The sequence below is a fragment of the Pyxicephalus adspersus genome, chromosome 9 (assembly GCF_032062135.1).
Source record: "Pyxicephalus adspersus chromosome 9, UCB_Pads_2.0, whole genome shotgun sequence".
NCBI lineage: Eukaryota > Metazoa > Chordata > Amphibia > Anura > Pyxicephalidae > Pyxicephalus > Pyxicephalus adspersus.
In genome coordinates, this window is record NC_092866.1 from 60,356,287 (window position 1) to 60,364,462 (window position 8,176).

Consider the following 8,176-nt stretch of genomic DNA (forward strand, 5'->3'; position numbering starts at 1 on the left):
GGTATCTTGGCATGGTGGTGCCATTGCTTCTGTCCATTACTATCCACACACACATATATGCGATGGGATCTTTGGTGTCACCAGGCGTTTTGCTCTGCAATACCAACAGGCCTTATAAACAGAAACTTCATAAACCGCAGCTGAAGCCTGGTGAATGTCAGGTGAATAAAATGCTATTCATTCCCTAATTTGCAAGCGAAGGTTGAAGAAGCCTTTATGAGGTCTGACCACCAGCAGCCATCTCTAGGTGTCACCTGCATTTCTTTTAGACACTCTGACCAAGATTGTTAAAGACTGGACATTTCCTGCACATAAAATACACCGGGGCTGAGGTTTGGGGAGAGCGGGGACCCCCAGCAAGCTTCGGGCATTGAAGATTTAATCTCACTGCATGCATTATAATGAAATGCAATCGTTTTTAGATCTACCAAATATATAGTGCAAGAACCCTCAACTCTAAAATTGATTATCTGGTGCATGGCGAGTCCTAAGAACATCCACTGTAAGATGGTAACGTGGGCTCCATCCAATGTCTGATTATTTTGTAAGATCCTCCATGCTAATAACAATACGCATGTGTCTGTGCAGTGTTGCAGGAGGTGAAATCTGCCAAGTTCAGGTATTATGCTTGTAAATGGAGAATAGACCAAATCACTGCAAGAAGCATGCTGGTGTCACCCCCTCATAGGTGCCACATGGATGGGGTAAATATATTATCTTCCTGCCCCGTGTTTTGCATTGCCATGCGTCACCTAAAGCAACATGGACCCCCCAGCTTAAAATTTTAAAGAAAACCTGCTGGGGGGTCCATTTACCCTATCAGTTAAGGTAATGCATGCCAATGCAAATATGAGTTAAATACTGAATGGGAAACCATTGCATGATAAATGGGCATTGGAAGAAATTCCAGAAATGCTACCTGCAACTTTTTTGATGCAATAGGCAGCCGTTCCAATAAATGACCTGAACACAATTCACATTCCTATACAACATGACCGCGCTGCATTGGCTTCCATGAACCCGATATAAATGCACCTTGTTATTTATTGCACCGTCCGCTTTAAATGCAAAACTTAAAATGACCCTGAAAATGCCCATTAAACAGGAAAATTAATCCTTATCTGCCTGCGCTGCTAATTGCTTTCAAGTCCTCTTCAAGCTGCATGAAAGCGCTGCCAATGTTTGTGTATTCTCTTTTTTCTTTACAGGCACATGTTTAGTTCGGTGACAGGGTCTCTTAACGAAGATCTGAATCCAATATAAAGGGAATTCTGTTTAAATTTGCAGGTTTCATATTATAAGTGCCCGATGATCCTGCCAGAAAATCTTGCTCAGACACTTTCTATGGGGTGACAACTGTCTTGCAGTGGTCATTCTGTCTTTGAGTGTTGTCACTACCGGTCCCAAGCAATAATGTGCAGGTAAGAAGGGGTCAAAGGGAGCAGAGCTGATTTGCAGTCTGCCAATACATTGATTTTAAATGGCATCCCAACGCATGGCACCGCATTCATAGAGATTATCACAGCGATTATCGCTCCTTTAAAATACAGCCGGCGTCTGCTTGGCATTCATTGTCCGGCTCCATAAAGGAGAACAGAGAGAGGCCATTCTGCATGAAGGTAAGAAAAAGAAATGACTTTAAACATTCACGGAAAACAATCGCCCATTGTGATCACCATCAGAAACCGCAGCTAAAAAAAGCCATGCAGCCATCTCTGGGGTGCAAGAAGACAGAACATGGATGCAAAGAAGATGCAGAGGATCAGCAGCACTGAGATGCAGCAAAAGACTGAAAAAAAAGGAATTTTCTAATAAGTCTGGAAAATATTGCTTGTGCGCTCAGTAAAATATTACAACAATGCGTTCTTATAATAAGACAAACAAATACATTTCATACAATGCATGCACATGAATCTAAAATCCTAAAAGTTTTGTTCCATTTGGAAAGTTTCAGCTTGCACCCCATATACACAGGACTGGGTTAAATTGCATTTGCTAAACACAGGTCCAATACAACGACCCCCCCTATTTTATGTACAGCGCTGCGTAATATGTTGGTGCTATATAAATACTGTTTAAAATAATAATTACAAAATCTATTGTTTCCAATGCACCCGGTTTAAATTATTGGGCTGCATTGGTGTGCACTTGGAGAAAATAAACCATGCAATATTTAACATGCAGAAGTGACACATTGCAAGGAATGCAATATAAGTAGGAAAAGCAAAATATAGATAAATATAAAAAATGCCAATAACAAATGTGAGACAAGGAAAGTGTATTTCGTGCAATCAATGCACCAATGCAGCACCCATGGCACCTAGATTATGAGAACCGGCTGTCCTGACTTTGTTGTCACCGGCCTGACGACCTCAGGGCTCTTCCTTCTGATCCGTCCTCTTCCAATCACCCCAAAACACAAGACGGACATTTACTGCATCCCAGAACCATGCAGCGGGATAGAGATATTTCTGCTGCCATGTCCTCGGCCTGAAATCCTTTGATATATAACAGCTGCCGGCGTTAAGTAAACTTTGTGAGCGGCTTCGTGTGATTATAAAGTGAAAATTAAATCCTGACTGAGCACAGTCATCTAAAAAAAAGAAAGCCGGTCTTGGAAAAAGATGAGGTGCAGCTCTGCATGCCAAACAGCACAGCTCTGCCAAGCAGGAGAACTGATTTGTATCTGCTGTGGTCAGTTATATTTACAGGTCTTGTCCTCCCTCCCTTTAGGAATGAACAGTGAAAAGAGAAGCAGCAGACTTCATTTCTCTGTCAATTTGCTCTTTTTCTTGCTTTCACATGAGCACTGGTTCCTTGTGCTGCTTCTTCCTCTGAGCTCTGTTGTACAGGGATGGCAGGAGGCTGATACCAGGTCAAATTCTGGGTCTTCTGCTAAAAAATGCATCATGTAGGCCTTGAAAAAGCAAAAAATATAACTTGTACTAAAATTATTGGGATTGAATAAGGGATGGAGTGTTCGGCGTACAGTGCACTTTTGAGTTCAGGATCTACCTGACCAAGCAATCTATAAAACACAAACTGCAGTGCTACTCTGTATGATCTTTTCTGCAGAGCAGGCAGCAAACACAGGCCAGGACTAATTCTGTGCAGCTTAGTCTCTGCAGCATATGATAGGTGCATGCATTGAGCAGCCCTTTTAATAGCCTATGAGTCTTTGAGCCCCACAGGTTCACTTTGTTACTAGCTTTCTAAATTTGTTGTCACAGTCACATTTATGTTTTGTCCAGATAGGACTAAGAACTAAAAAAATCTGCAGTTTTTGCTGCCATGTACCAAAAGTGGTCACACAGCGCCATCTACTGGAAACATAGCAGAATACACTGCAAAGCCAAAAGCAATCCCAGCAATATGAGGATGAAGTATCAAAGAGCAGAACCCTGGCATATATTTTTATATATTTTAATCTATAATTATAATCATTGACCCTAGAAATTCAAAGGGTTTAATAAACAAATGATGTTTACAGTGACAGTGATTCACCACCCGTGAATGTTTGCTTAAACATACCCCATTGCTTTACAAATCTTCCCCTTATAGTTGACCTTGTAGAAACTTTACAAATCTGCATGAATAAATTCCAGACATGTTGCAGGAAAATGTTTAAATATTCATCAAATATAAAGAAAAGTAGATTCCCTTATGTTCCAGTTCAGTGACTCTGCCTAGGCTCATATGACATCATCAGTCTGCTGCACGCAGGAGAAGGCATTTTCTCAGTCATCTCTTCTTTAGTGATCAGATTGCACATTGGGAAGGGGAATTGGACTGCACGGTCAGTGGCAAACATAGCCAAAAGTAGGCTCTTGTGCAGAATAGACTTTAGGACCCCTTGCTGAACTGACTTGGGGTCCCTGTTGGCTGAGGAGGGTTTGGGGCCCCGTGTAGTGGAACATTTCGCACCTCTTATTTATTCTGCCATCATCATTTTGTGCCCTGGCATTTCCCATCTCCATTCACAAATGTCTGACCCTGTTGCACCCTCACGCCATGTGACTGGATACAATGTTGCAGCCTGATCACTGAGAAAAAGAGGAGACTGAGGAAATGTTTAATTTGCATGCAGCAGACTGATGACATCATCTCAGCCTAGGCAAAGTCACTGACTGTGGTTTATAGGGTGATCTGGTGCCACGAATCCTGAATATTGCAATACGCCAGAAAATATATGTGGGGTTACCAGCAATATATCATCAGTTATACACAATAAGTAGTCATAGGTATTGAATCCGGCGGTGAGATGTGAATGTGGGATGAATGTTGTGTCGTCATGCAATAATGTCATCACCGTGACCCATATACTGTGCCCCAGACATCTCATGAGCAGTGACCCTAATGTTGTCACGGCCCACGTACACTTACCTGCCATCTAGATTCCTGCAAGCTCTGCTCTCCTCCTCAGCTTTTATTATAAGGAATTGGTCATGTGACCTCTGCCAAGGGTACTTGGAATGCTGGCTCAGCCAATCAGAAGCCTGGAATGTCTTCTCTTCTTCAATGAGGTCACATGACCAATGCCATGTAATGTATATAAAAGGAAATTGGTTATTTACTGGCTGAAAAACATACAATTTGGTGCAAAAAGAATGCATCAGATGGCTGTGATTGGATGATAAATGCAAAGTCAAGTCACTCATATTACCCAATTGGTGATCAATTATAATACGCTGAGATCTCATTGGCTGGTATGATAGCAAATCATTAAGAAGCTGTAGCATAGTATTAGATTGAATTAAATAGCAGCTTATTGCTGATTTCTGATTGGTTGATCTGGGGCTATAGCACATCGCCATATACATATAATAGGGCCCCAAGAAACTGCAGCCAGGAACTGTCCATGGTGCTGATAACAGCCGGGGATGGAATTCATCATTACAATACAAGGAGAATAATTATAAAAAAATAAGTTTTATATTATGTTATATTATTATATCGACCTCAGGTAGATCCCTGCACAAGAGCACAACTTGCAGCCAATCAGGCTCTGTTTCACGCACATGTGCTTTCAAAGAACCTTGTGACCTCATCAGCTGGCTTCTGCTTTATTGACAGCCAATCACAGGCTGGGGGCGGGGAGATGACTGCATTGTATTGCGTAATAGCAGCCAAGGAAGTATCAGGACTCCAGGCTGGCTGTGCTGCACGGTAGGGCTGTGTCAATCTCAGGACTGGATGGACAGAAATTGAAATCCTTTTGCAGGTGATGTATGAAGGATTTGTGGGTTTTGTTTCATTTCTATCTGAATTGGCGCGCTGCTCCCTGCCAGATATATAATCCCGGATTTATGTAACCTTATTATAGAAACCTGCAGGCTCAGCAGCCATCTAATATGAACGGTCTGAGCTGATTGGCACCTGGGGAAAGCAGCTTGGACTGAGGTCTGTGCATCATCCAGAAGACAGGAGGTGACCGGGGGCCCCCCCTGAACACCGGGGCCCATCCGCTGGTAACATGGACTGGGCTTGGCTGGGGTGGTTGTATACATAATGGGGGCCCCTGGGCAAATATGAAGTGGGGTCCTAAAAGTACAGCATTCCAGAATCATGAACCCCTTGACATACTGTCATTTGGGGCCCTGGAGAAAAATTAATTGGGGACCCCAGATACACAGAATTCTACCACCCCCTGCCATACTGTCAACTGAAGCCTTCAAAAAAAAAGGGGACCCTGGGCAAATATGAAGTAGGGACCTCAATTACAAACTATTCTGGCGCCCTGCACCCCCTGCAATACTGTGCCCTGAAGAAAAAGGGGGCCCCGGGGAAACATAAAGTGGGGACAGAATTTCAGCACCCCCTGCCATACTGTCAATTGGAGCCCTGGAGAAGGAGGGGCCCAATACACAATTTACACGTCCCTATGTCCAGTATTCTAGCACCCCTGCTATACTGTCATTTGGGGCCCTGGAGAAGGTGGGGGCCCAGTCCAAATATGAAGTGGGGGCCCAAATACACAGTAATCCAGCTCCCTAATTCCCCTACCTTACTGGCAGTTGGGGCCCTGGAGAAGATTTGCCCCTGTTTTAGCACCTCTACTTACCTCCATGCATGCTCCTGGGCCCCTGAGCTCCGGACCCAGCTGCACACATCATTACCACCACAAGGTGGCGACAACAGAACCACATTTACCCCATAAGGTAACAGCACTGTATGTGAGCCCATCCAGGGTGACAGCGCTGGTCCTACCATACAGACTGTTGTCACCCAGGAACAGGAATTGGAGAAGAACTAAGTAGAGGACCTTTCACATATAAGAACACCGGCGGCAGTGTGCTGCTTTATGGATACAGTACAGTGAGTGAATGTTTTCACCCTCAAACAGGAGCTGAGTTACTGGCAGGATCACCAGGTGTAAATAAAAGGAAACAATCTTGGAAAATGAAAACTAATGCAGCCACCACCAGGCTGCTAAGCTGCGATATAAAATCATGTATTACAAGATGGAACTACAAATCCCAGCAACACCACCTACCATTGCCTTTCACATGGATGCCCAGCAAGGGTCAGAAATCACCAGAACGTCTCCCCAACATTCCCCCAAACCTGTAATATCCGTGGTCACCCCATACAATGAAATGTGTATTAAAGGGTCACTCCGCTCGGGGGTGATATTCCAGGCTGGGTCACCGGCAGCCATTTGTCCTTGTTGTGTCCTTGCTGAGTTCCATGGTGTCTCTGCTGCAACAGATCTAAGCTAAGTGGCTGAGTCACCCCTGCTGAATCCTCTACAATATAACAAGAAGAAAAAAGAAAGTAGGGCAGCAAAGGACGGCCAGGCAGCTAACACTGGGAGGAGGTCATGTGACCATGATGAGGGTCTCCCATTATTTTGGGTCTGTACCGCTTCTGTGCCCAAAATGAGGGGATCCCACCATCCCTGCGCTGGGTTCTGGGTTTGTACCCCTTCTGTGCCCATTATAAGGGGTTCCCACCATTCCTGCACTGAGTTCTGGGTCTGTACCCCTTCTCTGCCCATTATGAGGGGCTCCCACCATCCTTGCAGTGAATTTGGGTCTGTACCCCTTCGGTGCCCATTATAGGGGGCTCCCACCATCCCTGCGCTGAGTTCTGGGTCTGTACCCCTTCTATGCCCATTATGAGGGGCTCCCACCATCCTTGCAGTGAATTTGGGTCTGTACCCCTTCTGTGCCCAATATGAGGGGCTCCCACCATCCTTGCAGTGAATTTGGGTCTGTACCCCTTCTATGCCCAATAAGAGGGGCACCATTGTTAATTAAATTTATTAAGGTGATTGGCAGAATCAATGTGCCTTGATAATCATGGCTCTGCAGGTAAACCAATAAACTTGTCCCCCCCATTCCATAGGTGAGGGCAGATTGCCCATGTCCCTGCCCATGTGCAACCAACATTTAAAAAGCTGATCTCCGAATAGTTTATTATGTTTTGGTATCAGCCTCCTCCAATCCCCTGCACAGCAGAGCTCAGACTACAAAATTAGGAGCAGTTACTTGTGCTGCAGTGCTAACAAATGAACAGAAAGAAGAACTCACCAGTTTGCAGCTTCTCCTTTCACTGCCCAGTCACTGGATTGGAGAGGGACAAGACCTGCAAGTGTAACAAGTGCAGGCAAGGCTGTGCTATTCCAAGGAGCCCAGAGCTGGATGGACGGAATTCCCTTGGTAGGTCAGGTAGAACCTCGCTATGTATCTGCGTATTTCAGCTTTTAGGAACAAACATGCAAACTATAAATTGATAATAAAATTAGATTTATTTGTGGAGGAAAGACACAAGAAAATAGATATTGCAATACCAAACTCAATATATATATATATCATGGCTACAGGTCATATACAAAACATTCACCGAGTTCATAAAAGGGTCCATAAATCCAAAAATAAGGATTTGTTTCTAGAAAAACTCCATGACTATCGTTATAATCCCGGGTGACAAGTCACATGACCCCCGGCAGCTCTCCCCTATGGGGACTCTCCATCCATACTGCCGGCCCATGGTAAAGATCTGGGCAATGACCCCACCTATGGCGGCATCACAGAGTGGAATCAGAATCGCTGGAGTCCAGGCTGAGTTTGTAGCTGTTGAGTTTGTCCTTTTGGAGGTGAGTATGGTTGGAGCTCCTCCGGAGACTCTCCAGTGACTGCAGAAAAGACTTCCTGGCTTTCTCCTCCTCGCTAGG